Source organism: Carcharhinus amblyrhynchos, chromosome 23, assembly GCF_965287045.1.
Source record: "Carcharhinus amblyrhynchos chromosome 23, sCarAmb.v2.hapA, whole genome shotgun sequence".
NCBI classification, from domain to species: Eukaryota; Metazoa; Chordata; class Chondrichthyes; order Carcharhiniformes; family Carcharhinidae; genus Carcharhinus; species Carcharhinus amblyrhynchos.
Window position 1 is genome coordinate 4,360,435 of NC_137346.1, and position 17,695 is coordinate 4,378,129.

Here is a 17,695-nt window from a genome sequence, read left to right on the forward strand (position 1 = left end):
TCCCTAGGGTAAGGGGTTTGGATGCGGAGGAGTTTGTTAGGTGCATTCAGGAGGAATTCCTGACACAGTACGTAGATAAGCCTACGAGAGGAGAGGCTGTACTTGACCTGGTGCTGGCTAATGAACCTGGACAGGTGTCGGATCTCTCAGTGGGAGAGCGTCTCCGGGCTGGTGATCATAATTCTCTCTCCTTCATGATAGCATTGGAAAGAGATAGGATCAGGCAGGCTAGGAAAGTGTTTATCTGGAGTAAGGGGAAATATGAAGACATCAGGTGGAAAATTGGATGAGTAAACTGGAAGGAAGTGTTCTTGGGGAAAAGTACTGAAGGAAGGTGGCGGATTTTCAAGGAATGTTTGTTTGGGGCTCTGCACGACAATGTTCCGATGAGACAGGGAGGTTTTGGTAGGTCGTGGTGCACGAAGGTTGTGATGAAACTAGTCAGGAAGAAAAGAAAGGCGTACAAAAGGTTCAGAGAGCTAGGAGATGTTAAGGATCTAGAGGAGTATACGGTTTGTAGAAAGGAGCTTAAAAAGGAAATTAGGAGAGCCAGAAGGGGCCATGAGAAGGCCTTGGCGGGTAAGATTAAGGAGGACCCCAAGGCGTTTTACAAATATGTGAAGAGTAAAAGGATGAGAAGTTAAGGGATTGGACCTATAAAAGGTAAAGGGGGAAAAGTCTGTGTGGAACTGGAAGAAATGGCAGAGGTGCTTAAAGAATACTTTGCCTCGGTATTCACGGTGGAAAGTGATCTGGGAGGTTGTACTGCAGGTTTGCGGCGGACTGAAAAGATTGAGTATGTGGACATTAAGAAAGAAGATGGGTTGGAACTTCTAAATTCTATCAAGATAGATAAGTCGCCAGGACAGGATGGGATATACCCCAGGTTACTGTGGGAGGTGAGGGAAGAGATTGCAGAGCCTCTGGTGATGACCTTTGCGTCATCGATGGAGATGGGAAAGGTTCCGGAGGATTGGAGGATTGCGGATGTGGTTCCTATTTTCAAGAAAGGGAACAGGATAGCCCGGGAAATTATCAACCAGTGAGTCTGACCTCTGTGGTTGGTAAATTGATGGAGAGGATTCTGAGAGACAGGATTTATGAACATTTAGAGAAATTTAGTATGATCAGAAATAGTTAGCAAAGCTTTGTCAAGGGCAGGTCATGCCTTACGAGCCTAGTTGAGTTCTTTGAAAAGGTGACTGAACACATTGATGAAGGAAGAGTGGTGGGTGTGGTTTACATGGACTTCAGCAAGGCATTTGATAAGGTCCCCCATGCAAGACTTCTTGAGAAGGTGAGAGGGCATGGGATCCAAGGGACTTTGGCCTTGTGGATCCAGAACTGGCTTGCCTGCAGAAGGCAGAGAGTGGTTGTGGATGGGTCTTTTTCTGCATGGAGGTCAGTCACCAGTGGCGTGCCCCAGGGATCTGTTCTAGGACCCTTGCTGTTTGTCATTTTCATGAATGACCTGGATGAGGAAGTGGAGGAATGGGTTAGTAAGTTCGCCAAAGGTTGGTGGTGTTGTGGATAGTCTGGAGGGATGTCAGAAGTTGCAGCGAGACATAGATACCGTGCAAAACTCTTAAATTGGCCTCGCAGGTGGAGGATGTGGTCAAGAAGGCGTATGGTGTGCTAGCCTTCATTAATCGAGGGATTGAGTTTAGGAGTCGGGAGGTAATGCTGCAACTTTATAAGACCCTTGTCAGACCCCACTTGGAGTACTGTGCGCAGTTCTGGTCGCCTCACTACAAGAAGGATGTGGAAGCGATTGAGGGGGTGCAGAGGAGATTTACAAGGATGTTGCCTGGATTGGGAGGCATGCCTTATGAAGATAGGTTGAGGGAGCTAGGTCTCTTCTCCCTGGAGAGATGAAGATTGAGACGCAACCTGATAGAGGCTTATAAGATGTTGAGAGGAATAAGAACATAAGAAATAGGAGCAGGAGTAGGCCACCTAGCCCTTTGAGCCTGCTCCGCCATTCAATAAGATCATGGCTGATCTGAAGTAGATCAGTTCCACTTCCCGCTTTCTCCCCATAACCCTTAATTCCCTTGTCTGTCAAAAACCTATCTACCCGTGACTTAAATATATTTAGCGAGGTAGCCTCCACCACTTCAACGGGCAGAGAATTCCAGAGATTCACCACCCTTTGAGTGAAGAAGTTCCTCCTCAACTCCGATCTAAACTGCCCCCCCCCCCCCCCTTACCTTGAGGCTGTGCCCTCTAGTCCTGCTATCCTTTCTGAGCGGGAAGAATCTCTCTACCTCTACCCTATCCATCCCTTTCATTATCTTATACATCTCTATAAGATGCCCCCTCATCCTTCTGAACTCCAACAAGTACAGACCCAGTCTATTTAGCCTCTCTTCATAGTCCAACCCCCTGATCTCCGGTATCAGCCTAGTGAACCTCCTCTGCACTCCCTCGAAGGCCAAAATATCCTTGCGCATGTGCGGCGACCAAAACTGCACACAGTACTCCAGCTGCGGCCTCACCAGTGCCCTGTACAGTTGCAGCAAGACCTTCCTGCTTTTATATTCTATCCCCCTCGCTATAAAGGCTAGCATTCCATTCGCCTTCTTGATCACCTGCTGCACCTGCAGACTGGGTTTTTGCCACTCATGCACAAGGACCCCCAGGTCCTTGTGGATAGATAGGGTGGATTCTCGGAGGCTATTTCCCAGGGCTAAAATGGTCACTACAAGAGGACACAGGTTTAAGGTGCTGGGGAGCAGGTACAGAGGAGATGTCAGGGGTAAGTTTTTCACTCAGAGGGTGGTGAGTGAGTGGAATCAGCTGCGTCGGTGGTGGTAGAGGCGAGCTTGCTGGGGTCTTTTAAGAGACTTCTGCATGAGTACATGGGATTTAAGGGGATTGAGAGTTATAGATAGGCCTGGTAGGTATGGATATGATTGGCGCAACTTGTGGGCCGAAGGGCCTGTTAGTGCTATTGTGTTCTATGTTCTATGTAATACCACAAGCCACACAAGGTTCCAACTTGAACGTGTACCAGCGTTCCTTCATTATCGCTGCTGACACCATCATGCAATAAGATCTGGATTGTTTGTTAGCGATACATAAAAATGCTAGAGAAATTCTATTGGCAGTGCTTCCAAAGCATTTACTGGAAGTACTGTCATACAAATGCTAGTGTCCTTCTTGATGCTAGCTCCATTCAGGCAAAATTCCTGTTCACTGTGGGCCCTATTTTACCATTTTAATTCTAAATGCTGGGTGGACTTGAAACTGGGAGTGTTTCAGATCCGACTTTTAGACCTGTTCTCAAGCGCCCCCATACACACTCTGCTTGAAAAAGTATCAGCGATTCCAAATCGTGCTGCAGAAACCAAGGGCTTAACGTGCTTGAGATCCTGCAACTCCGATTGGCGCTTCCAACTGTGCGTGCGTAGAAAAAAATGATAGAATGCAGCTCTCCTGCCACATCATTCCCAGGCTGGATAATGCCTCCCCCCACCCCTACAGACATTATCTAGCTCCCACAACATTACTGACCCTTTTCCCCTACCACCCTGATTGATCGCAGCCCTCTCCCCTCTTCCCTTCACTGATCTGAGGCAGATTGGCCGCGAACCCAACTTCCTGCCACTCATCATCAAGCAGAGACCTGTCGGACCCACCCTCCCCAATCTCAAGTGGAGAACCATCGGACGCTCAGCACTTAACTCCTCACTAACTGGAGCACCCGAATCGCACTTATATGGAGCGTGCCTTTCACGCCGACTCTGGATGGGCACATGTGGTGGTAAAGGGGGAAGTGCCAGTAAAGTTGGGATTGCAGCCCCTTAATCAATTTAAATGCATGCAAATGCAGTTAAATTGCTGTTCCGCATGTTTCGGGTGCAGCCTCGATCGCGGCCATTTTCGGGCCTCAGTAAAAGGCATGGAGGTGGACGTGGATCATGCTATTCATCTCATGCCCAACTTGACCAATTTTCTGCGCCTGAAAATGTGTGCGACTTGATGGTAAAATTGGGCCCAGTGATAAGTATCTCCCCCTCCAGGTCCAGCTTTCTCAACTCTCTAATGGCTAGTATTCTAGGGAAGAACAAAGGAAACATTTCAAAGACATTCTGAAGATCTCCTTAAGGTGTGGCATCATTGACATTAAAGACTAGGTGGAGTTTGCTACCAATCATTCAAAATCATGACAACATTTCCATCAAACTACATCACACCGTTTTAGTGATGAGGCAAAGCAGCGGTAGAGAAGGAGCGAAATGGAAGCAAATAATGTCCTCCAAATCCTACTACGTCAATGGACATGCTCCCCATGTGCTGAAAGATCTATGGGCTGAGAATTGATCTGTTCAGTCTCAAGCCAGAACCCTTGATCCTGAGGAGACAGTCATCCTTGAATCAAGGAACAGCTGACAATATTTGTTAATATAAGTACTGAAGCAGCGTAGAGGGAACACCCAATCACCACCATCTCAGGGTAGTAAGTATGGCCCTGCCAGTGATGCCTCCATTCCAATAAGAAAATTAAAAGAAGAAGGCAAGATAGAATGATTTCAGTGGAATGAAAATTTGGCAGGTTTACAATAAATAGACAACCTGTTTCGCCAGTTTACCATCATTACAGTGAACACAAAAATGTGCCTCCAAGCTATTCTCTGTTGTCGTCCATAGATTTATTTTGCAGTACAGGAAGTTAGAGGCGCATCGATCTTATTTTTAAACAAGAGACTGTCCAAAAGGGATCATCACTGTTCTGCAAGAGCAGACTCGCACACAATCTGATTGGTTGTTTTTCTTCTGTTTCTGTGACATTGCACAGTCTCGAGCATTAATGAAAAATAAGCTGTGCAAAAGGACTGTTTTGCAACAGATTTGCTTTGTAAAAGATCAGTGTTTTTTCTGTGTGTGGAGAGCTTTTGGTTGCTGGTTATAAAATCTACTTCAGCTGCAGGAAATGTATCCCTGATGGCCACGGCAGATGTCTCCTTTGCCTCCCACAGGACCACGTCTTTTGAGAATTCTGATAGCATTTTTGTGGAAGGTCAAAGAAACAAAATACTTTAGAGACCCAATTGCCATTAGAGAAGTCAACATTCTGAATCATATTCTGTGCACACTAAGAATCAAAATCCAACAAGAGTAACAAACCAGAACCCTGCCCTACTTGATCACAATGTGAAAGAGGTTTATCTAAGTTTCAGGGTACAGATCTGCCTTACAGCTTGGTGCTTCTCAGTGACTGTGTTGGAAAGCTTAGCGCAAAAAAAATTGATTTAAAATATCAAATATTATGAATTTTTAAAGTCTGGTAACTGCTTCGAATTCAGTTATGATTATTCCATGGCACCCCAATGTACCAGGTCCTGAGTCTGGCATTAGTGTTAAACTTGCAGACAGGTTTTGGTCTTGCTGTGAATATCATCACATACAATTTGCCTGTGTTTAAAATCAGAGGCATGAACACGTGATATTGATTGGATGTTCCTCCTACATAAAGATGCTATATCGTTCTGTTGGAAGTTCAAATGTCATAATTGGGTTTTTTGGGATATATATTCAAGTACCATTCACACAACACAAGTGCCAGGCAATGACTATTTCCAATGAGAGAGATCCAGCTATCTCTCTATGACATTCAATAGCATTACCATTGCTGATTCCCCCACCATTTGGGTGGCACAGTGGTCAGCACTGATGCCTCACAGTGCCAGGGGCCTGGGTTCAATTCTGATCTCGGGTCACTGTCTATGTGGAGTTTGCACATTCTGTGTGTTTTGCCTCTGGGTGCTCTGGTTTCCTCGCACAGACCAAAGATATTGGCCGTGCTACGTTGTCCCTGAATAGGGTAAATACATGGGGTTATGGGAATAAAGCCTGGGTGGGATTGTGGTTGGTGCAGGCACAATGGGCCAAATGGCCTCCTTCTGCACTGTAGGGATTCTATGATTCTATGATCTTGGGTTACCGTTAACCAGAAACCGAATTGGACCAACCATATAAATACTGTGACTACAAGAGCAGGTCATAGACTGGGAATTGTGTGGTGAGTAACTCACCTCCTGACTCGCCAAAGCCTGTGCATCTGCTACAAGGCACAAGTCAGAAGTGTAATGGAATATTCTCCACTTGCCTGTGTGAGTGAGCCTTCAATGACACTCAAGAAGCTTGACGTCATCCAGGACAAAGCAGTCCCTGATCACCACCCTATTCAAACATCTTAAACATTCACATTCTCCGCACTGATCCACAGTGGCAGCTTTGTGTATGATATACAAGATGTATTGCAGCAACCTGCCAAGACTTTCAAATACATCTTCCAATCCCCTACCACCTTGAAGAACAACAAGGGCGGAAGATGCATTGTAACTTGTTGCAGAATTCCTAGCCAGTGACTAACTCTTTTGTCACAGTATTTACATAGCTAGTTCAGTTCAGTTTCTGGTTAATGGTGAATTTCAGGATATTGATGGTGGGGATTCAATGATGTTAATGCCATGAGTAGCACATACAAGTGAATCATAATGGAACTTAATCTGATGTGGAAGATTTACTTGTTAAAATGAGGCATCAAACTCTGATGAGTGACAAGTTAAATTTCACAGTTACAAAGTAAAAATCTTGAATAAATTCCTTAGACTTGATTTACAAGAATTGAGTTGAATGCTACACTAGATGATGCAATCCATTCAATGGATAAAAAGAGTAACATTGCTAGGATTGTTGGTAATATTCATGAAATAGTAAGGGGATTGATTACAGTGCAAAATGCCTCTAGTATGTGAAATTAAGCATTTTTGTTGAAACTCTTTTAAGAATTGACTTATAAAGTTTTCATTGTACACTCAATGACTGGTGATTGTGCTTCCTACATCAAACAGTTTACTTGATGAGATCGTTCAGTGAAATACTTTGGCTCAAAACAGGAGTGCTTTCAATTTTGTTTTCTTCTTCAAAATGTTGATGCAGATGTCACAAAACATATTAAAGCTGGCATCTTTTTATTTTAACATACATTCGTCCTGACTGAGAGTTGAAACTTAGAGAATAATTGCACTTTAAAGGGTTAGGAACTTAATCATTCAATTTTGTTAAGTCTGGATCAGATGGATTAGACAGAAAGCCGACTACATCTGCTATTTTACTACAAGTTGTTTGTGAAGTTGAGTCAGACTGATGTGATCAGTGCAGAATTATAATTCTTTCAATCGTTCCTCATTCAAAATGGCATCTTTGCTGGTGGAGGACTTGACATTCGGTATGGGAAATGTTAACTGTACAAGTACAATGTCTATTCTATCGCCAGCAATGTCAAATTGAGGAATACAACTTTAAATATTTATACTTAAGAAAAAAGATACCTGCATTTATTTAGTTCTTTGGACACTTTTAGAAATGTTCCAAAGTGCTTCAGATGCAAATAAATAACCATTTTGCATTCAGCAATATCCCACAGAATGATTGGATGTGTGTGAGGCTAATCTGTTTAGCTTTTATTGGTTTAAAGGAGGAATGTTGGCTGGAATGCCAGGACAACGCCCTATTATTCATGGGATCTTTAGCTGAATAAGCTTTAAGTTGCTTATATGGGATGTCTACTCTGGCAGTAGAGCCCTTCTTGAATATGCGCTAGTTACTGTCTAGATAATATGTTGTATATCCTGGATTTGGGTTGAATCCAAACTACAAATCTAAGTTTTCTTTATAATTTCTTTAATATCATATAATGATCCCTGGCTTCATCAAGAGAGGTGTAACCTAAGATGAGTAATAGATGAAACTAATTTTGAGACAAATTTTAAAAGTAGGGAGAGAAAGAATAGGTGGCCGAAGGTTTTGACACAACAGAAAAATGGAAGAGGCGGGTGAGTTGGATGCGGGTAATGCACAGGATGCTAGAGAGAAATAGAGATGCTCGGGGATTTTCACAGTAACTTCATTGCAATGTTAATATAAGCCTTCTTTGACACTAGTAAATAAACTTTAAAAGCTTTAAAAAACTAGAATTGAGCTCAGAATGTTGAAATGGAATAAGCTGCCAAGGTAGAATGAGGAGTGAGGCAATGAAGGAATTTTGGACTAGACATATCTTTTCACTTCATGTCAGAAACACAGTAAAACTGTATCAGCTATGACTCAGTTGGTAGCACTTGCGCCTCCAGGTTAGAAGATTGTGAGTTTACTTTCTGTCCAGGACATATGATCACAAAATCAAGCTTGACACTCCAATACAATACTGAGGGACCTCTGCATTGTTGGCAATGCTGACTTCAGGGAGAGATGTGGAACTGAAACCCTGTCTGTCTTCTCAGGTGGGCATAAAATATTCCAAAGTACTATTCAGAACATTTGATTTGATTTGATTTATTATTGCCAAATGTATTACTATTGTATTGTTAGTATGGGCAGCATGGTGACACAGTGGTTAGAACTGCTGTCTCACAATGCCAGAGATCCAGGTACGATTCCCGGCTTGGGTACCTGTCCTGGCCCCCCCATGCCAACACTATAGTTAAGAAAGCCCACCAACACCTCTAATTTCTCAAAAGACCAAGGAAATATGGCATGTCAGATGTGACTGTCATCAACTTTTACAGATGCGTCATAGAAAGCATTCTTTCTGGTTGTAACACAGCTTGATGTGGCTCCTGCTCTGCCCAAGACCACAAGAAACTACAAAAAGTGGTGAATGTAGCCCAATCCATCACACAAGCCAGCATCTCATCCATTGACTCTGTCTACATTTCCCACTGCCTGGGCAAAGCAGCCAGCATAATTAAGGACCCCACGCACCCTGGACATTCTCTCTTCCATCTACTTCCGTCGGCAAAAGGATACAAAGGTCTGTGGTCACGTAACAGCCAACTTAAGAACAGCTTCTTGCCTGCTGCTGTCAGACTTTTGAATGGACTTACCTTGCATTAAGTTGATCTTTCTCTGCACTCTAGCTATGACTGTAACACTATCTTCTGCACTGTCTCGTTTCTTTCTCTATAAATGGTATTCTTTGTATAGAGCGCAAGAAACAATACTTTTCACTGTATACCAACACATGTGACCAATAATGAATTAAATCTAATCACATCAAATCAAACTGCCTGTTTGGAATCTGCATTTTCTCTCTGTGCCTGCGCGAGTTTCCTCCCACAGTCCGAAAGATGTGCTGGTTAGTTGTGACCATGCTCAATTCTCCCTCAGTGTATCTGAACAGGTGACGGAGTGTGGCAATTAGGGGATTTTCACGTCATTGCAGTGTTAATGTGAGCCTACTTGTGACACAAATAAATAAATAGTACGCAATAAAAAATATTGTTTCTTGCGTGCTGCACAGACAAAGCATCCCGTTCATAGACAAGGAAATGAAAGGGCGCAGAATGTAGTGTTGCAGTCATAGCTCGAGAAAGAACATAAGAACATAAGAAATAGGAGCAGGAGTAGGCCAACTAGCCCTTCGAGCCTGCCCCACCATTCAATAAGATCATGGCTGATCTGTCGTGGCTCAGTTCCACATTCCCGCCCTCTCCCCATAACCCTTAATCCCCGCTCTCATCAAAAACCCATCAACCCGCGTCTTAAAAATATCTAGCGAGGTAGCCTCCACCACTTCAACGGGCAGAGAATTCCAGAGATTCACCACCCTTTGAGTGAAGAAGTTCCTCCTCAACTCTGTTCTAAACCGCGCCCCCTTTATCTTGAGGCTATGCCCCCTAGTCCTACTATCCTTTCTGAGCGGGAAGAGTCTCTCCACCTCTATCCTATCCATCCCATCTTATACGTCTCAATGAGATCTCCTCTCATTCTTCTAAATTCTAACGAGTACAAGCCTAATCTATTCAGCCTCTCCTCATAGCTCAACCCCCTCAACTCCGGCATCAGCCTAGTAAACCTCCTCTGCACTCCCTCCAAGGCTAAAATATCCTTGCGTAAGTACGGCGCCCAAAACTGCACACAGTACTCCAGCTGCGGCCTCACCAATGCCCTATACAGCCGCAGCAAGACCTCCCTACTTTTATATTCAATCCCCCTCGCTCTGAAGGCCAGCGTCCCATTTGCCTTCCTGACCACCTGCTGCACCTGCAAGCTGGGTTTTTGCGACTCATGCGCAAGGACCCCGAGGTCCCTCTGCACCGTCGCCTGCTGCAGTTTTTCTCCACGTAATAATCCTTCCTACCATTATTCCTACCAAAGTGGACCACCTCGCACTTACCAACATTAAATTCCATTTGCCATTTCCTGGCCCATTCGCCCAGCCTATCTAGATCCTTCTGTAGACTCTCCCCACCCTCCGCACAATTTGCCTTTCCACCAATTTTGGTGTCATCAGCAAATTTCGACACCCTACACTCGGTTCCCTCCTCCAGATCATCTATATAAATGGTAAATAGCTGAGGCCCCAGCACAGACCCCTGGGGCACTCCACTAGTCACCATCCGCCAATCCGAATAGCACCCATTGACCCCCACTCTCTGCCTCCTATTTGACAACCAGTCCTCTATCCACGCTAACACCCTACCCCCAACTCCATGCCCCCTGACCTTCTGTAATAACCTCTTGTGAGGTACCTTGTCAAACGCCTTGTGAAAATCCAGAAAGACCACATCCACCGGCTCTCCTCTATCCACCGCCCTAGACACATCCTCATAGAACTCCAGTAAATTTGTCAGACACGACTTCCCTTTAAGGAAACCGTGCTGCATCTGCTCTATCAAGCAGTTCCCCCCAAGATCAACTTAATATGAGGTAGATCCATTCAAAAGTCTGATAGCAACAGGGAAGAAGCTGTTTTTGAGTGAGTTGGAGCGTGGCCTCAGGCTTTTGTATCTTCTTCCTGATGGAAAAAGGTGGAAGAGAGAACATCTGGGCTACGTGGGGTCCTTGATTATGCAGGCTGCTTCTTCAAAGCATCAGGAAGTGTAGATAGTGTCAATGGATGGGAGACTGGTTTGCGTGATGGGCTTCATTCACGACCTTTTGTAGTTTCTTGTGGTTTTGGACAAAGGAGGAATCATACCAAGCTGTGATACAACCAGAAAGGAGAAGAGCGGGCATTATCCCCAGTGTTCTGACTAATACTCATCTCTGAACCAAAATCACAAAAACAGATTACTATTACATTGAGGTTTATGGGATCATGCTGTGCACAAATTCCTGCCATCTTTTCGAAATTAAAACAGTGACTACACTTTAAAAGAATTTCATTGGGTGTAAATGAGTTTGGGATATCCAGTGAACATGAAAGATGCTGCATAAGCGCAAGTTTCTCTTTTATTTCCTTTTTCGAGGTGAGTGTACTACCAACTGAGCCAAATTGCCACATTGCCGACCTTAAAAAGTGCACACGTCATATCATTTTAATGAGGGCACATTTATTGTTGGCATTTCACAAATGTTTTTAGCATGTTGGATTACAAGTGAATCATCTCACTATTTGGTTGTGTTTGATCTTGTGCCTGCTTTCTTGGATATAAAGGAGAACACTTAAATTAAGTCAGTGAGTTTTTTAAAAATTCTCTTTTTGAAGTGAATCTGTATTCTCAATTGACCAAAGAATCTGATTTAAATGTTGGAAATTCTTAACCTTCACTGATTGTTTCATTCAATAAATATGTAGTGGGATGAAATGTACCCAAAGCTGTTTTAGTTGATTGCTGGAGTTCCAGTCAGCAAGTTGAGAGATTAGAATGCAGCTGCAACTGACATTTACAGTAAGTTAATCCCCGCTTGTTGGCTGCATTTTCAGATGTCTTGATTTAGTCAACCCAAAGAATTAGACTTGGTGCAATAAGCAGCGTCAAGGAGATGTCAGTACACTTGGTAGTGTGGCGAAGAGAGAGATTTTCTTCAGTGGGCAAATCAATCTGGATGGACGAGGTGGTGATGGTACAATCAGAGGAGAAATTGAATGAAAATTCATTTGGGCCTCAATTATCTTCAGCCTGCTTCTGTTTGGCCAGATTCTGCGCTAAATCCTGAGTGCTAACCTTGAGAAATTTCTCTGGAAAGTGAGCAGGATGCTGGAAACACCACTTGTACCTTATTAAAATAACATCTACATCTTGTGTTAGTTCCAGGGAATCCTGAGGCTGTGCTGATGGGTTGGAATGACACAATATGTTTCTATGTCTTAAATATTATATAGAACTTACATGATAAAAGCAGGCCATTTGGCCCAACAGATTTATCCTTCTCATAAGCCTCCTGCAGCTCCATTTCATCCACTCATATCCACATGTCTTTCTGTCCCTTTCTCCCTACTGTACTTCTAGCTTCCCTTTAATCATATCTATGCTATTTGCCTCAACCACTTCCCGTTGTAGTAAGTTCCATTTTCTAATGTGTAAGGATGTTTATGCTGATCTTTTTTATTGGATTATCAGTGATAATAAATCTGTTTCTATTTCTAATAAATACTAGTTTCTCAGGCATGGGTCTAAGGAAAACCTACCCTGGGATAGTCTTTTGATATATAATCAGAGGAAGTGATAACTGAGAAGAGACATGCTACAGGCCTAGGAAAGGCAGGCAAAAGGCTTATGAACAAGTAAAGCTGACAGTGACTAAACTGAATTCTAAATTCCTGGCAACTTCTCCAATATAGAAGGATTTTACCTTGTTACGATTCCAGTTGATGTTTTAACTGGATGGGAAGGTCCCAGAATGGAATCCTGGCTCAAAAGGCCTTAACTTAAACTTTTATAAGAAAATGTGATGGAACAGAGTCACAGGACCTCTGGTTAGTTTTAACAACAAGAAAAGAAGTATTTATTGAACATGAAAAGCTTAAATATAATACAATATTCCTTTACCCCACCTATTTTCACAAATATACACAGATTTTAAGGTTACCACAGGTTTCAAAGTATATCTTAGATTATAATGGTTTCAAATAACACACAGTCTCTTTTGAACACACGGGCTGGCTGTGGTCAGACAGTTTCCATCCTCAACGCAATTGATTTTTTGTGGATTTCTCCTCAGAATCCTCCCAGGTGATTCTTATACCATGATCTACCTTGTTTCATTGAACTCCAGTTTCCACACAAGTGACCTCAAATTCCGCTTTCAAAAGTACACAGTTTCAAATCTTCTTTTAAACAATACTGTCCCTCAGCTGCTTCCATCAAGGGTTTCCAGCATCCCCTTCAGGATTCCTTTGTCTTCCCTGTAAGAAATTATTTACAATTGCTTTAACTATCGATTCCCAAACTGTAATTATGATGTCACCAAACCTTTGATTTACCTCTGAAGTTTATTTTCCCACATCACATCTAGGTACTTAAGCTGTCTCTTCAGTTCAGAACACTTTATCTGCTTTTCCCTTGCATTCTTCAGAAACTGTACAATGTTCAACATTTTGATCTCTGTTTCCTTAACTTAAATAGGGAGCCTCATGCTCCCTATTTAAAGCAGGTGTGTCAGACTCCCAGCCTGCATTCAGCAGGAAGCAACTGGAGAGCTGGCTGTGTATAGATGTATGGTGTAAATAAAGTAACTTGGTGACGGGACTTTCACCTTCATGGAGCTATTACACTGAGACATTCTTCCATGCCTCAATTCCTTGATTGTCTGGACTTTATCTGGTTCTTTGGACAATTTGCCTTTTTGCAGCCACCCCCTTGTCCTGTCCAGCTTTTCTTCTGGTTGAGCTGAGTGATGTTTACTCCCTGATGTCCAATCATCAACTGCAAATGAATTCAGTTACAAACTAAACTCAAAAAGCCTTTGTATTATGTCCAATTCTGTAAGAAGTCTCAGTGTAATAACTCCATGAAGGTGAAAGTCCCGTCACCAAGTTACTTTATTTACACCATACATCTATACACAGCCAGCTCTCCAGTTGCTTCCTGCTGAATGCAGGCTGGGAGTCTGACACACCTGCTTTATTTAGGGAGCATGAGGCTCCCTGGTTTAACCAAGAATAGGATTCATCAAGTAGTTCATAATCTAGCAAATCAACCTCATTAACCATCACACTGACAACACCAGGTTAAAGTCCAACAGGTTTATTTGGAATCATGAGCTTTCGGAACGTTGCTTCTTCATCGCCATCAGGTATTTTGTGTGTGTGACTTTTTACTGTGCCCACCCCAGTCCAATGCTGGCATCTCCATCTCATGACTCTCCAATTCCGGGCACTACACTTTAGGACGTATGTAAAGGCCAGGGAATCTTTTACAGTGGTACACGGAGCCAAGGCAGTTCAGATCTATGAAAAAGCTACAGAAACTGTGACTGTTCTGTTTAGAGTAGAGAAGGCTCAGGGAAGATTTAATAGACGTGTTCAAAATTATGAAGAGTTTTGATAATGTAGTAGTGAGAAACCGTTTCCACTGGCAGAAAAGTCTGTAAGAAGTCTCACAACACCAGGTTTAAGTCCAACCATTTACCCCAGTCCAACGCCAGCATCTCCTCATCAGAAAAGTCTGTAGCCAGAGGATAAAGATTTTTGATTTAATTTGATAAATTATTGTCACATATATTAGCACAATGAAAAGTATTGTTTCTTGTGCGCTATACAGACAAAACATATCGTTCATAGAGAAGGAAACAAGAGGGTGCAGAATGCTGTGTTACAATCATAGCTAGAGTGTAGAGAAAGATCAACTTAATGCAAGGTAGATCCATTTGAAAGTCTGACAGCAGCAGGGCGCCAAATCTGTAAGAAATTGCATTAAAGCATTGTTAGAGAGTTTCAAAGTGTTAGAATGAATTTTTAGGAGCATAGAATGAGAATTAAGGATAGAATTTGAAGGTATGCTGGGCACAGCTTACAAGAAGTCACCTCGCTTCGGCCCCATCTTGGAACATTATTAAACGATTGCAAAAGAACAAAGGGGAGATGAGAATCCATTTTTTACATTGAGTTGTGATGATGAGTGAACAGACGGAAACAAATTCAATAGTAACTTTCAGAAAGGGATTGTACATATACTTGAAAAGGAAAAAAAAAGAGGGGCGTCGGGCAAGAGCAGGAGAAAGTGGGATTAATTGGATGACTTTCGAAGAGCTAGCACAGACACATTGGGTTGAATGGCCTTCACTGGTGCTGAATGATTCTATGAAATGATTAAAAGCTGTCAAAACAGTTCCAAAATTATACTTTGCTCTAACTGCCTTGAGGTTAAAGTTATAAAGCTGATTCCTTCTGAACCATTTTGCATTATTTGCATAATTGATACAGTAATATGGGCAGATGTATGAAGTAAATAACAGATGTCACCACTTCATGATCAAAAAGCATTAAGGATGATAATAAAGTTAAAGTCTGAATGCCAACAATGTGATGCCAGGTTATAAATTTTGTTTAATCTTTTTAAACTTGCTGCATTTTTTCTTGGTCTTATTATTACTTTTCCTTGTTTGGGTTCCATTGACCATTTTATTCTATAGCTCATCGATGTCCACCATTGTGTGTTTTCCGAGTTGTTTAAATCCATCCCAGCAATCCAACTCAACACCATTCTCTCTGCTTATACAAGTTTTTAATGTTTTTGATTGTTTTTGAGATAAAAATGTGGCCCACTTGATTCCTTTGCTTTAGTGATCCTTTTATAATTGCACTTCTGTTTGGTGTTAGAGCTGAGATGTCCAAGAATGTCTTATTTTTAAACAACGTGTTTTGTATCATTGTGCCTCAGGGGCCAGATATAAAGTTTAAATTCATGCTGCGTAAAATTGTATATATTTCTTGTTGTTGTTGCCAGTAATCTTGACTTCCGTTGAGGCAACAGCATTAAATAGTATTTTACAAATCTCCAGACCCACAATTATTAAACAAAGTAGTAAATAAGTAAAATAAGAGCAAATGGGCCTGTGCTGCTATGGCTTGGGGGTCAGGTGGCCTTGGTTTGGACGTCCTTGTCAAGCATCAAGCAAGTGATTTTGGCCTTGGAGGGAGTGCAGAGGAAGTTTACTAGGCTGATACCGGAGTTGAGGGGGTTGAGCTATGAGGAGAGGCTGAATAAACTAGGCTTGTACTCGTTAGAGTTTAGAAGAATGAGGGGAGATCTCATTGAGACATATAAGATGATGAATGGGATGGATAGGATGGAGGTGGAGAGACTCTTCCTGCTCAGAAAGGACAGTAGGACTAGGGGGCACAGCGTCAAGATAAAGGGGGGGCGGTTTAGAACGGAGTTGAGGAGGAACTTCTTCACTCAAAGGGTGGTGAATCTCTGGAATTCTCTGCCCGTTGAAGTGGTGGAGGCTGCCTCGCTCAATATTTTTAAGACATGGGTTGATAGGTTTTTGATAGGCAAGGGGATTAAGGGTTATGGTGAGAGGGCGGGAGTGTGGAACTGAGCCACGACAGATCAGCCATGATCTAATTGAATGGCGGGGCAGGCTCGAAGGGCTAGATGGCCTACTCCTGCTCCTATTTCTTATGTTCTTATGTTCTTAAGTGTAACATTTCTAATTCACATGATACTTTTTTTTATTCATTCGTGGGGCATTCACATTGCTGGCTGGCCAGCATGTATTGCCCAATGGCAGTTGAGAGTCAACCACATTATTATGGCTCTGAAGCCACATGTAGGCCAGTTCAGGCTAGGGTGGCAGATTTCCTTCCCTGAAGGACAATAGTAATCATGATGTGGGTATGCCGGCGTTGGACTGGCGTAAACACAGTAAAAAGTCTGGTGTTGTCAGACTTTTTACAGACAATAGTAAACCAGATGGGTTTTTCTGACAATCGACAGTGGTTTCATGGTCATCAGTAGATTCTTAATTCAAGACATTTTTTATTGAATTCAAATTCTAAAATCTGCTGAGGCAGGATTTGAACCTGTGTCCCATAAGACCATAAAACCATAAGATGATGGCTGATAAATTTCTCAACCCCATTTTTCCGCCTTTTCCCAGTTACCTTTAATCCCCTTACCAATCAAGGACCTATCTATCTCTGTCTTAAATACACTCAATGATTGGCCTCCACAACTTCTGCGGCAATGAATTCCATAGATTCACCACTCTGGCTGAAGACGTTCCTCCTCATCACAGTTCTAAAGTATTGTCTCTTTACTTTGAGGCTGTGCCCTCGGATCCTAGTCTCTCCTAGTAATGGAAACATCTTCCCCATGTCCAGTCTATCCAGGCCTTTTGGTATTCTCTAAGTTTCGGTGAGATCTTCCTCCCCCCCATCTTTCTAAACTCCATTGAGCACAGACCCAGAGTCCTCCAACCTTCTTCATACGCGAAGCTTTTCATTCCTGGGATCATTCTTGTGAACCTCCTCTGGATTCTCTCCAAGGCCAGCACATCCTTCCTTAGATATGGGGCCCAAAATTTCTCACAGTATTCCAAATGTGGTCTAACCAGAGCATTATAAAGCCTCAGCAGTACATCTTTGTTTCTGTATTCTAGTCCTCTTGAAATGAATGCTAACATTGCATTTGCTTTCCTAACTACCAAGTCAACCTGCAAGATAACCTTAGGAGAATCCTGAACTAGGTCTCCCTAGGCCCTTCACGCTTCCGATATCTGAATTCTCTCCCCATTTACAATATAGTTTACACCTCTATTCCTACCAAAGCACATAAACTCACACTTCCCACGTTGTATTCCATCAGCGACTTCCTTGCCCACTCTCCTAACCCGTCCAAGTCCCTCTGCAGCCTCTCGGCCTCCTCAATACTAGCTGTGCCTCCAGAATGTCCCCACAACTTTAGCTGAGTTTCTGGATTAATATTCTAGTGATATTACCACTAGGCCATCA

The 17,695-nt window shown here is 42.8% G+C and overlaps 1 protein-coding gene and 1 long non-coding RNA gene across 5 annotated transcripts in view; one reads left to right on the top strand and one right to left on the bottom strand.

Annotated features, from left to right (window-relative positions):
• Positions 1-17,695, top strand: part of bcas3 (BCAS3 microtubule associated cell migration factor) — an 891,691-nt gene that overhangs the window by 117,799 nt on the left and 756,197 nt on the right. The window lies entirely within an intron of this gene.
• Positions 13,872-17,695, bottom strand: part of LOC145357332 (uncharacterized) — a 76,950-nt gene continuing 73,126 nt past the window's right edge. Inside the window, exon 4 of the long non-coding RNA XR_013889284.1 lies at positions 13,872-14,402. This is a non-coding gene — a long non-coding RNA (uncharacterized LOC145357332). The remainder of the gene's footprint in view (positions 14,403-17,695) is intronic.